The sequence below is a fragment of the Microcaecilia unicolor genome, chromosome 2 (assembly GCF_901765095.1).
Source record: "Microcaecilia unicolor chromosome 2, aMicUni1.1, whole genome shotgun sequence".
NCBI lineage: Eukaryota > Metazoa > Chordata > Amphibia > Gymnophiona > Siphonopidae > Microcaecilia > Microcaecilia unicolor.
The window spans coordinates 236,397,910-236,419,111 of NC_044032.1; the positions used below are offsets into that span (position 1 = coordinate 236,397,910).

The 21,202-nt window shown below is 46.8% G+C and overlaps 1 protein-coding gene across 1 annotated transcript in view; it reads left to right on the forward strand.

The window, feature by feature from the left end:
- The first annotated feature begins 1,302 nt into the window (after window positions 1–1,302).
- The window catches only part of RFX3 (regulatory factor X3), a 604,963-nt gene continuing 585,063 nt past the window's right edge, over window positions 1,303–21,202 (forward strand). The window contains exon 1 of the mRNA XM_030193816.1: window positions 1,303–1,488. The gene's annotated coding sequence lies outside the window, so the exon portion shown is untranslated. The remainder of the gene's footprint in view (window positions 1,489–21,202) is intronic.

Consider the following 21,202-nt stretch of genomic DNA (forward strand, 5'->3'; position numbering starts at 1 on the left):
CCTGACTCTGAGGGCCCTGTGCCTCTCCTCCCCCGTGCCTCAGTGAGCCCTCCCCAGGCTAACTTTGAAGGTTCCTGGTGGTCTAGTGGTCTCTTCAGGGGCAGGAAAGAACCCCACTCTTTCCTGCCCTCGGCACTTCTCTGTCTGCCACCACCACATCTTTAAAATGGCTGCCTAGATTTCTGCGGCACCCGCAAGAGTGCCGCAGGAAGTCTCAGCAGCCATTACAAGGAAGTGGCGGCGCCGGGAAGAGGAGTGGCAGTGGGCAGGAAAGAGTGAAGTTCTTTCCTGCCGTCTGAAGAAGCCACTAGACCACAGGGATGAAGTGTACAGAGGGGTGCTGGAAACAAAGGTGGCAGCGGTGGCAGGGGCCCCAATGGGGCTCTTGCAGGGCCCAGAGTCTGGAATACTTTGACTGCAAGAACAGAACACACATTTTCCAGCTTCATTAGACTTCAACCACCCTCGTGGGGTAAAGGAGAAAGAGAAACATGGTGTCACACACCATCCTTCTTTCCAAACTGCCCTTCATTATCATATCCGAATCCCCGCCAGCCAGGAGTCCTGCTCTGTCTCAGCGTGCTCTAATCTCTTCAGCTCCTCCACTTGACTCCACTTCCCTGTGCATGTGCAGCTGCAGTGCAGGCAGGTGCGCGACGCATAGGAGGTAGGCGTGTCCAGGCGCTCAAGAGTGACAGCGCAAGTGACAATCTCAGCTGCCATCTCGAGTTTTGGGAAAAATAAAAAAGCAAATCTGCAAATATCAACGTGTTAATGCCATATCCAACATGCAATATATATACATTTTTTACTATAGCGTAAAATGTCCATAGGAAAAGTACACCTTAAGGACAATGTACCTTCTATATTGTTATCGCTACTTTTTTAACATTTGCCGCGCCACTTGGGTCTGGGTGGACTCTACAGAAACAACCGATCACCTGTAGGAGCATGCGCAACTTCACGCACCAACGGGACCGCGATCTTTTGCCTGAAGGCAGCTTGCGGGTGACGTCTGCTTGTTGGTGCGCACATGCGTACCGAGGATTATTGCCCCCAATTCTTCGCCCTGCCACAGACTTTGAAATGCATCACGATTTGGCGGGAAACCACCCACTTGGCTACATTGGCTTTTCCGTATAGTTGTCCGGAGGCCTTATTTATATTTTGAAAATGTTTGCCCAAATCCAAAATGGCCGCCCCGGGCACTAGCGTTCCCTTTCTCCGCCCCGCCTCTTCCGGCCGTAAGCTTAGGTTTTGCCCGCTCCTCCTCCTCCCTCCGCTTTTGTGAGTTATAGCAACTGTTGCCTTGTGAATCAAGCGCCATAGTCACCGTAGTCCTGGCGACTGTTACCCATCAACAACAACTACTCCTCTCCTCTTCATCCTCCTCCTTCTCCTCCTCACCATCTCCATCACCCACCTCCTCCACCATCACCACTATCACAACAACAACAACAAGCAACTACACAACCATCCACAGCCCAGGTGAATATTATTCTATAATCATCTCTCTCTTTACTCTCTCTTCCTCTTCTCTGATTGCCGGCTCTTCCTCTCCCTTTTTCGGCTTCTTCCTGTCTGACTATAATGTTTTAATCTTGCTTTTATTTTGTCAGTATAAAAAGAAAAAAATGCACCAAAACATGTTGATGTTACCCCTCTCTGTAGGTTATATCTCCATCCTCACCCCTCGCTGGATTTTCTCTGCCGGGCTCTGGTTTAGGGAGGGGGGGGGGGCGAGTGGATGGAGAGGCGGCAGGAGGAGGCTGGTTTGTTCTTTTCACATCATCCTTCCTGGACATGGTGGTGATTTCCTGGTATCACGTTTTGGGCGGGGGGGAGAAGGGAAATAAAATTGGCATCCAAACGAGCCTTTGTATGGATTTCTGCGCTGTGTCTGCTAAGGCGAAGGGAGGAAGGAATGAGAGGGAAGCCACTCTGGGGCCTTTGCTGTGGACTTTTTATTATTATAGCTGCTGGACATTTTCTGCACTCTTTTTAAATGCCGATTCTCGCCCTCTCCCTTTTTTTTGATTTGGAAGGGGCGAATGGTGCTTTATTTAAAATAATGTTGGTTCTTCTGCTCTTTAGTTTCTGTGTTGTTTAAAACCTGTGCTCTTTGTGCTGGAAAGAACTGAGGAGATTGGATAGTGCAGCTGGAAAAGAGCCCTTTTCCCTCCTCCTCTTCTTTATTGCAAGTGGCCTTTTTTTAATAGAATAAGGGCATTGGCCTTGTCTGAAAGCCAGATGCAGTGGTGTGTGGCCTCACAATCAGAATGTAGTTATATTGACCTGGACTTACAGCTTTCATTTGAAGGGATGATATGTTTAAAACTTCTCCTAGTGTGGTGCTCACCTTTACATATTACAGACTGAGAAGGGAAATGCAGAAGTAACAGGAAAACATTTGTTTTCAGATGAATTATACTTATGGATTTTCTGATATAACAGCTTTTGTATTTTTATTTCTAGGAACTGAAATTGTGGTCAAATTGTTCCTAAAGAATGTCTGAATTTTTAGGTGTTGAAATTTATATTGCATATTTCTTCTTCTTTGTGACTGTTAATATTCAGGGATTTAAACTCCGCCTAGTATTTGGATCTAAAAATCCACGTACACTCATCTTTCATTTAACAATGTTTTTTTTTTTTAATAGCCCTAGATATCCTTGCCTAAAACACAAGACTTTCCCCTTATTTGCTGTTTTTCGGTTTTGCTCTTTTATTATTTTGTTTGGATTTAACCACGCTTTTCATGGACATATGTTTCCTAACAGATATATTTTCAGTAATTATTTTCACATATAATACAGTTCAAAAGTGACTGTATTCTGTCTTGTTTTATTTTATAAGTTTATGAAATCTTGTGTTAAATCCATCCCTCTTCCACCTGACAGTGTCGAGAGAAAACATATTGATTTATTTGACAGAGTTGCTTCTGAAGAATGTGACAGTATTAATTATTCCGGTGATTGTCAAATGCGGAAGAAGTTAAATCATTAATGCTTTACTATAGTACTAATCTTGTTTTCTGAGCTAAGATGATGCCTGGTTTCTTTCCCAGTTTAACCGTTTAAACACATTTTCAATTTATACAAATAAGTATTTAGGCATCTGCTTACACTTGCCTTGCTCCTGAAAGCAATTTACCTGTTTGTCTTTTATCTAGAGAAAAAATGTTGGCGTATACTGGTTCCTTAGGGGCCCTTATACTAAAGCTTAGCATGCACTAACAGAATTAGCACACATGCTAAGTTCCTAACAAGCCCATTTTATACCTATAGACTTCTTGGCATTTAATGTGTGTTAAAAGGGCCCCTTAGGAGCAGATTCTGTATATGGAGCCTAAAAAAGTGGTGCTGAAATCAGTGCCTACTAAGTGTATTCTATAATTGGTGCCTAGATTTAGGCGCCGATTATAGAACATGCTTAGTTGCTATTTCAGCGGTGATATCTGCGCACATCCATTTATGCCAGTGAAAACCTGGTGTAAATCTCAGCGTGTAGATTTAGGCACACTTGGCCATATTCTATAACTAGGCGCCTACATTTTGGAACGCCCATGAAATACCCATTTGCCTGCCCATAATCACGCCCCCTTTTGCCTCTGTGCATTAGAAGTTTGGCGCACATTGTTGCAGGATCCGCTTATTATTGACTGGTAAGTGCTGTTATCAGCACTCATTAGCTTGTTAAGCCAATTAAGTTACATGCGGTGTTATAGAATCCGCGCCAATTTTGACACCTAAATCTAAGCGCATTATGTAGAATCTAGGGGTTAGTATCTAAATTAAGTTGAAAAAGACATCTTACTTTTGAAAATGAGACAGGGTATCAAAGTACAGACATACCCTGAGATTGAGAGATATTAATGTTTTGTATTCTAGAATGCATTACATACTAGGACTGTACTGAATATTTATATTCTATTTGATTCGGTCCTGAATACATTATTTGTATTCATTCAAATAGTGATTTAAATCCAAATATGAATAATCTGGGGCTCTACTGTGCTAAATCATCACATTGCTTCGCTTGTTATTTAAGCTTAATGCCCATTAGTTGTATTCAGCTGAATAATAATTTTCATTATTCATATTCGGCCAAATAGTAAAATATGCTATTTGGTACAGCTTTAATACTGCTGAACTGATACTTGTATTGTTGATGTTGGGATAACAACTGCAACTTTCACATATTCAATGTGGTGCTTTATCGTCTGAATTTTGAGCAACATTCATAAATAGACCCATCTAACGTACTATCCAACAAGTTCTGATTTGAGGAATATAGGAGCTTATTTCAAAGCACATAGAGAGTTATAAGTTTATATAATTACATGTGTAACTTTGTAAGTGCTTTGAAAATGAGCACCATAACAAATTGGGTTCCCCTTTTACCAAACAGCAGTAAAAGGTGTCCCACGGTGGTGCCAGCGTGCAGGTTTGCCGCACACCGAGGCCACCTTTTACTGCCATCACTAAAAGGGCCTTTTTTCAGGAGGACTGGTAAATAGCCGTATGGTAAGCAAAATATTGCTGTGAGGCCATTTACAGCTGGAGTTCTTACTGCCTCTGGTGCTAACCCGGTGGTAACCGGGCATCAAGCAGTGCTGCCGAATTACCTGCCGGGGCATACTCCCTGTTGGTGCTAGAAAAAAAAATGTATTTTTTAGTACCAGAAGTGGCGTGTGGCAAAGGCGGGACTACTGTTGGGCTCCTGGGCGAGCCCAGCAGTAGATCCAGTTTGCTGAGCACCAATCTCACAGTAACCCTTCCGCCCTTTAGTAAAAGGGCCCCTATGTAATGTTTTGTCGTTGTTTGGAAACATGACTTTTTACAGAGTATTTGGCTATGTAATGAGGTTGTTATTAAGGGTGAAAGCTGTTTAGTATTAGTGTCTAGTTCAGATATATTTTAAAATTTTGCATGTTCGATATACATTATGTGGAACGTTTTTTAAAAAATATTTTATTCTATAATCTGCTCTTAACTGATGGTTGGGTGTAATATAAGTGTACTAAACTAAAGTAGAATAAATGTTTTATTTTTCCCCAGTGATACAATCAGTTACATGTTTTTTCTTATACCACTGCATTTGATGCCTTTTCATGCTGAGATTTTACCCATTTTGTTCCTTTAAGGAGACTTCCTTTTCTCCTCATAGGGGAAAGTCCTTATATCATTTTCTGACTCCACTGCATTGTTTTCTTACGTTATACGTCCTGTTAAGCTATCTTACCTGTCTATACTCTCCACTTCTGCTTACACCCTATGCTGTTTGTTGAGATGTTTTAATGTGTATTGCGTTAACATTGTAAGTAGCGTACTGTGCCATACTATGTACTGTTTGAGTATTTCTATTGCTGTATATTTCTGTTGTGTATAGTATGTCAGTTTTTTTTCTTGCTATATGCTTCCTTTGGGTAAATTTCTTCAAAACATCAGTAAATAAAATCCTCATAAATAAAAAAAATATCGGCAACGAGAAAGAAGTACTAGCCAAAAGAGAGAGAGTTTTTTTTTTGTCAAGTTTGCATTTAATTCAACTATTACATTAGATGCAGATGTATGCAAACTGGGATTGTTACCACAGCAGTGCTTGTTTACTTCTGAAAATACTCCAAAGAACAGCACTATTAGCAGTTCATCCCCCCCACCCCCCTTGATGTTTGGTAGATAGGCTCTGCATTTTGCATTTGGATTCCCTAGTGCCCTCGATTATCAGAACAGCAGCTGTTTGTGATGTGTGCCTCTCTTTTGACATTCTAATGCTGCAGATTTCTGTGTTTAACTTATGTTTCTGGTTTTATAATCGTACAACTGAGTGCTTGTGTGTGTATCTGCTGCCCTTTTTGAGGGTTTCATTTGTGTATTGTGGGACATATGCTGTGGTCTGCTGGTTACTGGGCTATCTTGCATTGTAGCAGAGGGTTCCGGCAGCTTCCGTGACGCATTCGTCAGTAATAAAGTCACTGGAATCCATTAACCATGGCTTTTGGAACACTTGAAATCTTAATCTTTTTTTATGCCGTTTTGGATGGAAAGCATTTTGTGATGAAGTATACAGTTTTGCCACCCGTAAAAGAAAGCAGCGTGTTAGTAACATTATACTAGAAAATTGTTTGCAGATGTAAACAACATTGCTGTTGCTTTCCATCTTCCTAATGTAGCCTTTTCTAGTTCTAGTTGATTCTATTGTTATCCTTTCTTGTGACTTTCTTATCCAGAGTTTTTGTAGGAGCCTGGTTTTATGGAATCACGAGGATTTTATTACTAGGAAATTGACGTGCAACTGTTTCATAATTATTCCATGTACCTGATATATCACTTTTCTATTTATATGTTCTGTAGAGTGGCATCTAATGTGTTGTCAAAAAATTCTGAAAAAGAAAGTTTACAGCAACAGTAGGAATATAATGATCTATGCAGGCGTATTAATTGCGAGTCTTAAAGCTGCAAAGAGTACTAGTTTGCAAACAGTCAAAATCCCCAGCTTTCAGCATGACTGTGTGGCTGGAGGGCTGTTGCAGGCTCTGAGTCAGACTCGGAGCATTAGCAGTGCAGTAGTGCACCAAGAAAGAACAGCCTTTAGTTATGAATGGAACTCATTAGTGATTGCATTTAATTCTGAGCATAATGCTAAGAACTAGCTTTCTGAATTGTTCTATGGCAATACTCAAAGAATGCATTCAGTTTTCCCACTGACGCCTAGGGTGCCACTTCCTGCAGTACTGTCAAAGTGTTTATTAATGTTAGTGATCTTGAGCTGGATGCTTTTAATTTTTCTTCGTTCACAGGTGCACTCTGGGGCCCACGTTTCAGGAATTCCTGCCTAAGTGGATAGACCATGATTTTGACTGTGTCCAGCTTGTTAGAAACAGATGGCTGCTTTTAACAGGTGTCACTTTCCTTCCTGGGGCATTGTGTTGGGACTTCCAGAGGCTCACAAAAGGGCTGTCTAAAGCAGGTGCCATCCTCTGCCTTTGTCATTAGCAAGATCTTTACTCCACACACTTAATTATTTTCTCAGGGAGCGGGAACATTTTAATAAGTAGGATGTTTGTATCAGGGTTATTTTAAACCATTCTTACAAAACATCAGGGGTTGATTCTACTTTCAAAAAGGGTTCCTCCTATTCCACATCTGTGGCAAACAGCATTTGAAGTTGGACTTCATTTCAATGGTGACTTTTTTTTTTCTCTTTTACCAAATATAGTAGAAGATATATTGAAGCCAAAACATTTCTGATTCTTACAGTATATATATTGTTTAAGCAATACTAGTGCCACTGGTGGACTATAAAGTACTGGGGCAAAGAAATATATAGTTGTGATGTATGCCCATTAGATCAGCGCTAGTGTCAGCCTTGTGTTCTGGAGTTTGTGTGGGTTATTAGAGCCAAAAGTGTAATTCCTTTTGCGTTTGTCAAAATTAAGAGCATCCTGAGTCAAACGGATACAAATATGTTTGAGTCTCTGAGAATGTTAAATATCAAAGTAGGAAATATAGCAATTGTGCTAAAGAATGATGTCTGAAAAACAACAAAGAGCCACATTCCTGTTACTGAATCTTTGTTTTCCTTCTTGCTAGCAAATTATCGCGACTTCTTTCTTTTCAAAATCCACTTTCTAACACAAAAATTGCAGGAACTGCTATAGAAGACCAAATCATCATTTGCCAACCACTTTGTCCCTCAACAAATTTTGTGCTGAAAGAATGCTGGCTATTTACCATAATATTGAGAGAGTTTTTTTTTTTTTTTTTTTTAAGTTGTGTGCTAGATTGTCTTAGTTAGGCAACTCCCCTATGAGGCTTTATCACTTGACCCATTGGCAAGTCCCCTGTGACTCATTATTGGGTCCAGCCCCACAGTTGGGTGAAACAAGAGTAGCAGACCATGAAGCACTGTATTGTTTTGAGAAAATAAATGTGTGCATTTGCCCACTGGTTGACAAAGATGTCTGTGCCAGGTGCAACACAGTTTTGTTTGTCATTTTATGCCCTACCATGCAGCACTCGAAGCTTGCCTTGACAGCCTGGCTCTAACAATAGAGACATGTGTGTAATTTAATAATTAACTGCCGCACATCAAGAGTACCTGTTCCCGTATGCTATGTAAATAACACCTCTGTGTGTTCAAGCAGTACACTGTCTCCAAAGTCCACTTGTAATGATACCTGGGACTCCTGTTGTAGAGGGCAGCGTTTACTGAAAGCTTTGTTTTATGTTATATTTATATGGATCACAATATGTTTAATTGTTGCCTTATAGTATATTGGAAAAAGAGTTCATTGTAGCCACACATGGTGGTGTTGACTGCATATAGATAATGCTAACAGTTAGATTCACTATAGATAATGCTAACAGTTAGATTCACCATGTAAGTAGTACTATCCAATTTAATATTAACAAAGACCAGCTTTTTACTTGGTCTCTACCATATCTGTAAATTATATAAGCCATTAGCAACATAATTAGAGTTTCAAATTCCATTTTTAAAATGCTAGTTTTCAAGTTTTCTTTAAAAATGAGATTGCATCCTGTTTGCTGAATTCAAAAGTGCCATCTCTTTTGTTTTCTGGTGATATTATTACTGAGGGTGCACATTGCCTCTCACTTCACTTCAAGCCTACTAGAGTAGCAGCATTTTATACCCCTTCATTAAGACACATATCAGCTGTTGTTTTGCAGCTGAAGGTAAGAAACATGATCAAGAGCAGAGAGTACCCTGCTTCTATTTGAGTAGTTTTCTGCGTTGATTAGATATAATGGATGGCCTAAGTGACATCACTAGCAAGTGCAATGGCCTTCCCCATGTCAAAATGAAGATCAGAAGCAAACAGAAGAACCCTAGGAAGTTGACAGCTTGGTTATTGTACTGCTGTTTTGTACTCAAAGCCTGTCTGTTTTGTCCCCCCCCCCCCCTTTTCAATTCATTCCTTGTTATTGATGTTGAGAGAGAGAGAGAGAGGTGCTTTTTGAAGGTGGGTGATACCAAAGATCCTTGTCCATAGTAGTTAAATCATTGATGTGAGCAGAAGGAATGGGTTTATGCTGGAGAACGTTTTTGTAAATGTACAAAAAATAAGATGATCAGTGGTAGATTTGACAAATTACAAAAGTAACACACAGGGAATATATTTAAATTGAAAACTGAGGAGCATCATTTATTTTGACTATGGAATAAAATTGGCCATAAATGTTATAATATAAAATATAAAATTTTTCTTTATTCTTGCATTGTTTTGCATATTTAATGTAAAAGGTTCAGTGGTAAATAGTCCGAAACAATCACTCATTCGCAAGCTTTTATATAAACCACACATACCCAAGGTCCAAGTGGAGAATCTCAAAGTAGAACATATAGTCAAAGGTCCCATTAGTCGCATACCACCAATTCCAGCATGTTGAACAAAATACATGACTAATATATGGAGGTGGGGCTTGGGTGAAACATACATGCAATAAAAATTGGTCTTCATATGGCAGCTTTGTAGTATCAAATTCCTACCAGAAGAGGGTTCATGAGGGTAGAGGTTACAAGGTGCTTCTGCTGAATCACTTCGAGTAAGGGTTTTCTACCCAGTCCTTGGGCCACACTCAGCCAGTCAGGGTTTTCAGGATATTCTTATTGAATTCAGTGCGGGTATCCTGAAAACTCCAACTGACTGGGTGTGCACTGAGGACAGGGTTGAAAACCTCTGATGTAGAGATTTGAAAAGCAGCACGTGTAGGTCAACTAGCCAAGTGATGCTGCTAAATTCTGAAGTGAGTTACCCCAGTGTTTCCCAAACCTGGTCCTGGAGGCACCCTAGCCAGTCAGGTTTTCAGGATGCCCACAGTGAATGTTCATGAGAGAGATTTGCATATCTTGGAGGTAGTGCATTCAAATCTCTCTCATGAATATTCATTGTGGGCATCCTGAAAACCTGACTGGCTGGGGTGCCTCCAGAATCAAGTTTGGGAATTACTGAGTTACCCTATGTAGGTATGCTTTGAAATGTGGCAAGCTGGTTGGGGGGTGGGGGGAGGAGAGGCAGTGAATTGCAGCATAAGTTCTGTCTGGGTCTGCATAGGGCTTGCTGTGTTTAACATGCTTTTAAAAGAAATCATCTTAACAGTAATTCTGATGTGAGTGCTGAATTTGGAAGTATGGTACAAAGAAGATATACATACAATTTAGCCCCTACCTTTTATAATTTATTTCTTGTTCCATTAATGAGGAACAATTACTGCTGGATTACAGTTTCTACTCAGTGTGAGAGGAAAAAGATGAAAAAAATATAGTATGTCTGTGATCTTATTTTAAAAAAGGTCATCAAATCCTTAGAAACTGATACATGCTGAAAGTGATTCCTGCAAGTACTACTACTACTACTATTTAACATTTCTAAAGCAGTACTAGGGTTACACAGCGCTGTACAATTTAACATAAAGGACAGTCCCTGCTCAAAGAGCTTACAATCTAAAGGACAAGTGAACAGTCAGTCCGATAGGGGTAGTCAAATTGGGGCAGTCTGGATTTCCTGAGAGGTGAGAGTTAGGTGCCGAAGGCAGCATTGAAGAGGTGGGCTTTGAGCAAAGACTTGAAGATGGGCAGGGAGGGGGCTTGGCGTAAGGGCTCAGGAAGGTTGTTCCAGGCATAGGGTGAGGCGAGGCAGAATGAGCGGAGCCTGGAGTTGGCAGTGGTGGAGAAGGGTACCGAGAGGAGGGATTTGTCCTGTGAACGGAGGTTTCAGGCTGGAACGTAAGGGGAGATGAGGGTAGAGAGGTAGTGAGGGGCAGCAGACTGAGTGCATTTGTAGGTAAGAAGGAGAAGCTTGAACTGAATGCGGTATCTGATTGGAAGCCAGTGAAGTGACCTGAGGAGAGGGGTGATATGAGTAGATCGGTTCTGGCGGAATATAAGACGTGCAGCAGAGTTCTGGACAGATTGAAGGGGGGATAGATGGCTAAGTGGGAGGCCAGTGAGGAGTAGGTTGCAGTAGTCAAGGCGCAAGGTAATGAGAGCGTGGACGAGGGTTCGGGTGGTGTGTTCAGAGAGGAAAGGGTGAATTTTGCTGATGTTGAAGAGGAAGAAGCGACAGGTCTTGGCTGTCTGCTGGATGTGCGTGGAGAAGGAGAGGGAGGAGTCGAAGATGACTCCGAGGTTGCGGGCAGATGAGACGGGGAGGATGAGGGTGTTAACAACTGAGATGGAAAGTGGAGGAAGAGGAGAAGTGGGTTTTGGTGGAAAGACGATGAGCTCGGTCTTGGACATGTTCAGTTTCAGGTGGCGGTTGGACTGCATGATGACTCTCGGTTGCCTAATAATTGTATATGGATTGTGTGTAAAGTAGTGTGGATGTTGTTAGTCTACTTTATAGGTTAAGAAATATAAAGAAGAAAAAATGTGATCTTGTTTTCTTATTGTATATATACTTGTAGATTAGAATGGGCCCTATTGCCCCATAAAAATACTCTTCCATAAAGAAATATCTTGGACCGTAGACCAGATCTAGATGTGCCTTTGAGCTGGACGGACGTACAGGGAGGGAACCCTCCCTTTGTTTTTTTCCTTGGCATGATACAGGAGTGCTTTGCTATTGCCTTCTCCTGTGCAGTGAGGAAGCACTATGCCTGGCAAAAGACAGGCAACCCAAAATTCTTACCAATGTCTAGAAAGGTTCAAGGCACAGTACAGATAATCAGCATCAAAAAGATCAGATTTAAATGTGAGACAAATCAATAATACATACCAGGTTGTTGCTGTAATTGAACTGAGTTTAATAAAAGAAGAGAAGCCTAGTAAATGGAACATTATTAAAGTCTCTTCTCTCCTATAGCCATGTTTATTTTAAATATTTCAGCACAAATGTGGAGTGCTGGACTAGGGCCCCAAAGAGCTTACATTCTAAGAGGGAATCTGAGGCAGAGGGAGATAAAGGGGCTGTTTTACTAAAGGGTTGCCACCATCCCAACACAGGTGCCAGTGGTAGTGCTGCCCCCAGCGTGCACCATTTCTAGCACTAGTAGAAATATTGAAAAAAATATTTCTGCAGGGGGTTACTCAGCGGTAATCAGGCAGCATCGTGCACAGGAGCCCCTACTGCCACCTCAATGCGTGGCGGTAAGTGCTTCCCCCCTGAAATTTCCACACGGCAAGTACGAACTTACCACACGACCATTTCTTTTTTGGCTATTTTCACCCACTGTGGTAAAAGGGCCCCTTGCTGTGGCAACAACGGCCGCCACCGCTAGCACAAGGCCGTTTTTAACGCAGCTTAGTAAAAGGGCCTTAAAGTAACTTGCCTGAGTTCAGAAGGCATGGAAGTGGGAGAGGCTGGATTTGACATCTGATCTTATGATTCTGCTTCATTAGTGTAGCCAGTAGGTCACTTCTTTTCCCTTGTATACTAAAATAACTATTTGTTTAATTGATTAATATCTAAATGTGCTGCACAATTCATTTTCCTCCACTTTCTACTTTCTTGGAGCAGTTGTGTGGCAGGATAGATTGGTAGGTTGGTTTTGGATTGGCAGCACTTTCTTGGAGTTCACTCACCATGGCTGCAGCAAGTCCTTTGGGGAGGAGGATCTGACACTGAGGCAAGTAGAATTCAGTACTTCCTGCAGGCCTTCAGCACTCTTTCATTAGGGTTACCATATTTGCTCCCCCCAAAATAAGGACACTTGCCCCGCCACCCCCCCCCCCCCCCGTTACACACCCCTAAGGGTGACCTATCCTCCCCTCCCCTTACCTTACTATACTGCCCTGCTGGTCTAGTGACCTCTTCGGGGAAATTCGGACAAACGGGCAGGCTGGCAAAACCTGCCCGGTTGCCCAGCCATGTCATCAAAAAGAGAACATGTCCGGGTAAAACCGGAAATATGGTAACCCTGTCTTTCATCAGCAGCGTAGCCTAAGTATACCTGGTTTCAAGTGGCATCAGATGAAAGCATAGGAGTGAATGAGTCATTGGCAGTATACTACATAAATATGAACACATTTTTCTGATATATAAAGTGATATAAAGTAACTTTTGCATAAAATTATCCTTTATAAACCCCCTCCCATCTCTTACTACTCCCCCTCTAGTTTAACTTCATTGTCCAGGTAACCCTCATAGAAGGTCCCACAGATTCTCCGAGGACAAGCAGGCTCCTATTTTCTCACAAGTGGGTGACGCTGATCCACATCGCCTGTTCTGGCATTTACCATAGTAAAAGATAGAGCTTTGTGGAGTGCAAGTGCCTTCCTGCCCGGCATGCGAACGCAGTCTCCTCAGTTCTCTTTTCCGCTTGAGGAGAAAGTTTTGTTTTTGTGTCCTTTCCTCACTTGTCCAGTTTTTTGAGAGCTATTTTGTGCCTTCCGGCTATTTTTCTATGTCTTTTTGGCTCCTTTTTTTTTTTTTGGACCCTTTTTACCCTTCCTTTAATTTCCTTAAAATCGATTTGCCCGGTTTTAAGTTTTATTATTTTTTTCCCACCGCTTTTAGGCCCTGACTTTGGTCGTGTCTCTCCCTTTATTTTTCTCTGTGACTTGCCCCTTTTTCAAGCACCATCTAGTCATTTAATTTAGCCAATGAAGTTTTTCTGTCCTTGTTCACGAAGATTCCCAGTGGCTTCAAGCGCTGTACCCGGTGCAGTCAGACTGTCTTGGGAAAAGACACCCATTCTTGGTGTCTGCAGTGTCTTGAGCCCGACCATAGCCCTGCTAACTGTGTTCTCTATCTCTTTATGAAAAAGAGAACCCAGGTTTCCAGAGAGGCTCAACAAGAGAGGATTTTTTGAGCCAAGTATGGTTCCTTGGAGTCGGCATCGATGTTGAGCATCTCACAGGTATTGGGAGCGTTGGTAAGCATGGCTGCTTCTAGACCCTTAGACACTGGGAGCAGTGAAGCATCGAGTGGGTCTCCACCTGTCTCAAGGCCTCCTGCTGTGCATGCCTCCCGGGACTGACCATCGTGGGACCTGACCCCGAGGCGACTTGAGGATTCGACTTCGGCACCAAGGAGCCTTGGTGACATGCTTCGGTTGAAGGCCAAGAATCATCATCATCATCAGTCACATATGGTGCCGGGAGCTCCAGGGCATCAAAGGATTCGGCACCTGAGAAGCATCGGTGCCAGGAGGATCACTCCCCCCCTATACAGGAGGTGCCAATGCACTTGTCTCCAATCAACCAAGATTCCGCTCCCGTGTCAACCCCAGCGGTTCTGGAACCTGCACCTCAGCTAGCACCCCAGCTTTTTTCTGGTGACCCTCGAGCACATCTGGGCCTTGTGCCTGAGCTGCTGGATGGCCTTATGCAATGGTGTGCGTTGGTATTGGGGGTGCTTGCGCCTACCTTACCTCTAGTTGCGACCCTGCAGCCTCTGATGACGGTGCCGCTTGCGGCCCCGATGTTAACTGCCACCCAGGCTGGCACGCCCTCAACATCGCTGGAGGTAGGTTCACAAGAGTCAAGGCAGGAGTTGACTTCTCAACGCCACTCTTGAGGACATGGTTGCTTGGCACTGAGGAAGGTTTGGTCTTGGCAGTCCCACAGGAAGATACTGTCTGACACTGAGGAGGAGTTCTCATGGGATTCAGAGGAGGATCCCAGATACTTTCCTCAAATGAGTCTTATGGGATTCCCGCTGAATCCTCCCCTCCACCTGAAAGGAGATGGTATCTGCCAGAGAGCCTTTCATTTCCATCTTTTGTTAAGGAAATGACTGAGGCCATTCCATTTCCTTTGGATGAGCCCAGAGCCAGGATGCTCAAGGTCCTGGACTATACATCTCCTCCTAAGGAGGCTGTGACTGCATCTCTCCACGAGGTACTCCAGGAAGCCCTTGTCAGGAACTGAGAATCCCTTCTGTCAGTCCCTGTTATGTCCAAGAAGATTGACACTCAGTACTGGATCCACGGTACATCTGGTTTTGATAGGCCTCAGTTGCCTTACAATTCCATGGTGGTGGAATCCGTTCTCAAAAGAGTCAGGAGTACTAGAGACCCTGGATTCTTTTGGGAGGAGATGTACCAGGCTTCAGTTCTCATCTCCCGTATACAATCCTACCAGCTCTTCACGAGCGTCTACTTGTGAAACTCGGTGCAACAGCTGTCAGACTTAGTGGATGCACTCCCTCTGGAGCACGCAGAGCCTTTTCACGAGTTGGTCAAGCAGCAGAAGGCGTGTCGAATGTTCTTGGCCAGGGGCACTTACGACACTTTTGATGTGGCATCCAGGATCTCTGCTCAGAGTATAGCAACGCGTAGACTCTCATGGCTGTGTGTTTCTGACTTGGAATACTCTGTTCAGCAGCGGCTGGTGGATGCTCCTTGCTGGGTGGGGGGGGGGTGGGTAACCCTTTTGGAGAGAAGGTTGAGTAGGTCACTGGCCAAGAAGCATACTGATACAATCTCTTCTTTCTCCCGCTGGGTGCCTTCCGCATCCACCTTCTCAGCTAGGAGGATTTTTAGGAAGCCAAGGAGTGGTTCCTACTACTATTCAAGGCATAGGTACACTCCGGCTTGCCAGCCTACTCAGGCTCAGCCCCAGTGCACTCATTCACATCAACAGCGTGCGCCTTTGGCCCCTGCTGCTCCCCAGGCAAAGCAAGGGGCGAGCTTTTGACTGGCTCTAGCAGAGCATATCCGCTGTAAAAGTGTCCATCCCGGACGACTTGCCAGTCAGGGGGAGGCTAAAATGTTTTCATTAAAGGTGGTTTCTTTTATAATCTTTGACCGGTGGATTCTTCAAATAGTCCGTCTCGGATACGCCCTCAGTTGGTATCAGAAGCCTCCAAATTACCTACCGAGAGCTCATTCAATCAACTCTCAACACTGACAGGTACTTGCAGAGGAACTCTCCACCCTTCTAAAGGCCTATGTGGTTGAACCCGTTCCACCGGGGGATGAAGGGCAGGGATTCTATTCCAGGTATTTCCTTGTGCAGAAGAAGACGGGGGATGCGTCCCATCCTAGACCTAAGAGCCCTGAACAAACTTCTAGTCCGAGAAAAGTTCAGGATGGTTTCTTTGGGCACCCTTGGTTTGGGCTGGGAACACATCACTTTCAGTATCACGTGTTGCCTTTTGGCTTTGCATCAGCTCCCAGGGTCTTCACCAAGTGTCTAGCGATAGTTGCAGCATCACTACACAGAGTGGGAGTCCACGTGTTCCCGTATCTGAATGATTGGCTAGTGAAGAGCACCTCGGAGGACGTTGCTCTGGAGTCCATGCAGATGACTGTTCGGGTGCTTGAGCTACCAGGGTTCATTTTAAACTACTGCAAATTCCATCTCCACCCTGTCTAGTGATTGGAGTTCATCAGAGTCCTGCTCGACACACAGAGGGTTTGAGCCTACCTTCCAGAGACGAGAGTGGGCAATCTTGTCTCACTGACATCCAAGGTTTGTACCATTCAGCAGGTCACAGCTCGACAGATGTTGAGATTGTTGAGCCACATGGCTTCCATGGTGTATGTTACACCCATGACACGTCTTCACATGAGATCAGCTCAATGGTCACTGACTACTCAGTGGTATCAAGCCTCAGGGACTCTATAAGATGTCATCCAAGTGTCCCCAGAGCTTGTATGCTCTCTTCAGTGGTGGACAATACGATCTAATTTGTCTCTGTGACTTCCATTCTAAATTCCTCAGCTACAAAATGTACTGACGATGGATGCATCTCTCCTGGGATGGGGAGCTCGTGTAGATGGGCTTCACACTCAAGGTGCTTGGTCTGCCCGGGAAACGAATGCTCTAAACGCTTTCAGAGATCAGTTATCTTGCTGAATTCTTCTCATCCAGACAGACAAGCAGGTTGCAATGTATTACACCAACAAGCAGGGGAGCATCGGATCATGTCCTCTGTGTCAGGAGGCCTCCGGATGTGGCATTGGGCTCGCCAACACGGCATGTTCCTTCGAGCCACTTACCTGGTGGGCGCAAACAATACTCTGGTCGACAGATTGAGCAGGATAATGCAACTGCATGAGTGGTGTTTCAATATGGGGCATAGCTCGCAAGATCTTCCGAGTGTGGGGCTCACCTTCAGTGGATCGTTTTGCCACTTATATCAACCACAAGGTTTCTCAGTTCTGATCCAGGCTTCAGGCCCACGACAGGCTAGCGTTGGATGCCTTCCTCAATTGGGGGACAAATCTTCTGTATTTCTCCGAGGACAAGCAGGCTGCTTGTTCTCACGACTGGGTTGACGTCCGCGGCAGCCCCCACCAACCGGAAGAAGCTTCGCGGGACGGTCGGCACGCAGGGCACGCCCACCGCGCATGCGCGGCCGTCTTCCCGCCCGTGCGCGACCGCTCCCGCCAGTTACTTTTTTTCCGCGACTGGAGAGAGTTGTGCAATTGCCTCTCTCTCCGTTCAGCCGCCGGATTTTTCGACCGCGTTTACGCGGATCGTTGCTTTGACCCGTTCGGTTCCTCTTTCTTTCTTTCTTCGTATTGTAAAAAAAAAAAAAAAAAAAAAAAGATTTTCGCGCGTGTGGAGCACGCGCTCCCCTTTTCCCTCGCTTCCAGCGGGGACGCCTCGTTGCGGCCTAGTGGCCGCTCGGTCGGCTAGTTTTTTCGTGGTGTGATTTTAGCCACCATTGCCGACTTTGACTTCGCCGACGCGATTTTTCCGTCGATGTCCTCGAAGGTCCCGAGTGGATTTAAAAAGTGTGGTCGCTGCGGCCGGCCGATCTCGCAGACCGACACCCACGCTTGGTGCCTCCAGTGCCTCGGGCCGGAGCACAATCTCAAGTCGTGCGCGCTGTGTCTCGGTCTCCGGAAACGGACTCAGGTTGCGAGGCAAGTTCTGCGGGACCGTCTTTTTGGAACTTGCGCCGGCCCCTCGACGTCGACCTCGACGGCATCGGTATCGAAGGCCGGATCTTCGGTACCGGTATCGATGCCCGAGACATCGGCACCGATGGCAGCGACCCCAGGAGAACAGGTCCCGTCGGCCCGCCGGTCCGCCGGTGAGAGTGGGGTTGAGAGGCCGCGTGGGCTGTCGGCCCCGGTCACTCCCTCAGCTCGTGAGCCACGGGACCGAACCCTGTCGGACCCGGTACCTCGAGACCGAGGGGGATCGACCTCCTCCTCCTCCATGCCCTCCGGCGCCGGTGACGTGCACCGGAAAAAAGATAAGAAGCGCCGTCACCGGGAGCCCTCGGTGCACCCTGAAGGGGAGTCGACGCCGAAGCGTCATCGCAGAGAGGAGAGATCTCCGTCGGTGGTGGAGGGTACCGACGCGTCGGGGTTCCGGCACCTCGGTGCCGTCTCCTGGCCCCCAGCAGCTTCTGGCACCGACACCCTTACCGGCCCCACCGCCTTTCCCGGCAGCGGGCCTGGACGAGTGCCTCAGAGCCATCCTTCCGGGGATCCTGGAAGGGCTGATGCGCCAGGCTGTGCCGGCGTCGGGGGTGCTTGCGCCCCCGGCGCCGATGACTGTGGCGCCGGCGAGTTCTAGCCCGGCGCCGGGGCTGTCGACACCGCCGCCGCTTGCGGTGCCGGTCTCGACCGCCACGCAGGTGGAGTCCCCGTCGACGTCGATGGAGGGAGCTCCGTCCCCGCCGGCGCGGGAGTCCACCGCTCGACGACACCGAGACCTCGGTGCCTCGACGTCGAGCCGGGCCCGGTACCGGACTCAGCTACATGAGCTAATGTCCGATACCGAGGATGAGGACTCGTGGGGGGAAGAGGAAGACCCGAGATATTTCTCCTCAGAGGAGTCTACGGGCCTTCCCTCGGACCCCACGCCGTCACCGGAGAGGAAGCTCTCACCTCCTGAGAGTCTCTCCTTTGCCTCCTTTGTGCGGGATATGTCTATAAGCATTCCCTTTCCCGTGGTCTCTGTGGAAGAGCCGAGGGCCGAGATGCTCGAGGTCCTCGACTATCCATCACCACCTAGAGAGTCCTCCACGGTACCGCTGCACAATGTCCTGAAGGAGACGCTGCTTCGGAACTGGGTGCGACCACTAACTAACCCCACCATTCCCAAGAAAGCAGAGTCCCAGTACAGGATCCACTCTGACCCAGAGCTCATGCGGCCCCAGTTGCCCCATGACTCAGCGGTCGTGGATTCTGCTCTCAAGAGGGCACGGAGTTCGAGGGATACCGCCTCGGCGCCCCCGGGGCGGGAGTCTCGCACTCTGGACTCATTTGGGAGGAAGGCCTACCAATCCTCCATGCTCGTGACCCGCATCCAATCTTACCTGCTCTATATGAGCATCCACATGCGGACCAATGTGCAACAGCTGGCGGACCTGGTCGATAAGCTCCCGCCGGAGCAGTCCAGGCCATATCAGGAGGTGGTCAGGCAGCTGAAGGCGTGCAGAAAGTTCCTGTCCAGGGGGATTTTTGACACCTGTGACGTGGCATCTCGTGCTGCGGCCCAAGGTATAGTGATGCGCAGGCTCTCATGGCTGCGTGCCTCTGACCTGGACAACCGCACCCAGCAGAGACTGGCTGACGTCCCTTGCCGGGGGGATAATATTTTTGGCGAGAAGGTCGAGCAGATGGTTGACCAACTGCATCAGCGGGAAACCGCTCTCGACAAGCTCTCCCACCGGGCGCCTTCAGCACCCGCCCCCGCGGGCGGGCGTTTTTCCCGGGCTCGGCAGGCTGCACCCTATTCTCTTGCGAAGCGTAGGTACAACCAGCCGGCCCGAAGGCCTCGTCAGGCACAGGGACAGCCCCAGCGCGCTCGTTCCCGTCAACAGCGTGCGCCTAAGCAGCCCCCTGCGCCTCCACAGCAAAAGCCGGGGACGGGCTTTTGACTGGATCCACGGGAACATAGCCGCCCTACAAGTGTCCGTACCGGACGACCTGCCGGTCGGAGGGAGGTTAAAATTCTTTCACCAAAGGTGGCCTCTCATAACCTCCGACCAGTGGGTTCTCCAAATAGTGCGGTGCGGATACGCCCTGAATTTGACCTCCCTGCCTCCAAATTGTCCTCCGGGAGCTCAGTCTTTCAGCTCCCATCACAAGCAGGTACTTGCAGAGGAACTCTCCGCCCTTCTCAGCGCCAATGCGGTCGAGCCCGTACCACCCGGGCAGGAAGGGCAGGGATTCTATTCCAGGTACTTCCTTGTGGAAAAGAAAACAGGGGGGATGCGTCCCATCCTAGACCTGAGAGGCCTGAACAAATTCCTGGTCAAAGAAAAGTTCAGGATGCTTTCCTTGGGCACCCTTCTGCCAATGATTCAGAAAAACGATTGGCTATGTTCCCTGGATTTAAAGGACGCATACACTCACATCCCGATACTGCCAGCTCACAGACAGTATCTCAGATTCCGCCTGGGCGCACGGCACTTTCAGTATTGTGTGCTGCCCTTTGGGCTCGCCTCTGCCCCACGAGTGTTTACAAAGTGCCTCGTGGTGGTAGCGGCCTACCTACGCAAGCTGGGAGTGCACGTGTTCCCATATCTCGACGATTGGCTGGTCAAGAACACCTCGAAGGCAGGAGCCCTCCGGTCCATGCAGTGCACTATTCAACTTCTGGAGCTGCTGGGGTTTGTGATAAATTACCCAAAGTCCCATCTCCAGCCAACTCGGTCTCTGGAATTCATAGGAGCGCTGCTGAATTCCCAGACGGTTCAGGCCTACCTTCCCGAAGCGAGGGCCACCAATCTCTTGGCCCTGGCTTCGCAGACCAGAGCGTCTCAGCAGATCACAGCTCGGCAGATGTTGAGACTTCTGGGTCATATGGCCTCCACAGTTCATGTGACTCCCATGGCTCGTCTTCACATGAGATCTGCTCAATGGACCCTAGCTTCCCAGTGGTTCCAAGCCACCGGGAATCTAGAGGATGTCATCCGCCTCTCCACCAGTTGCCGCACTTCACTGCTCTGGTGGACCATACGGACCAATTTGACCCTGGGACGTCCATTCCAAATTCCGCAGCCCACGAAAGTGCTGACGACGGATGCATCCCGCCTGGGGTGGGGAGCCCATGTCGATGGGCTTCACACCTAGGGTCTGTGGTCCCTCCAGGAAAAGGATCTGCAGATCAACCTCCTGGAGCTCCGAGCGATCTGGAACGCACTGAAGGCTTTCAGAGATCGGCTGTCCTGCCAAATTATCCAAATTCGGACAGACAATCAGGTTGCAATGTATTACGTCAACAAGCAGGGGGGCACCGGATCTCGCCCCCTGTGTCAGGAAGCCGTCGGTATGTGGCGTTGGGCGTGTCGCTTCGGCATGCTTCTCCAAGCCACGTACCT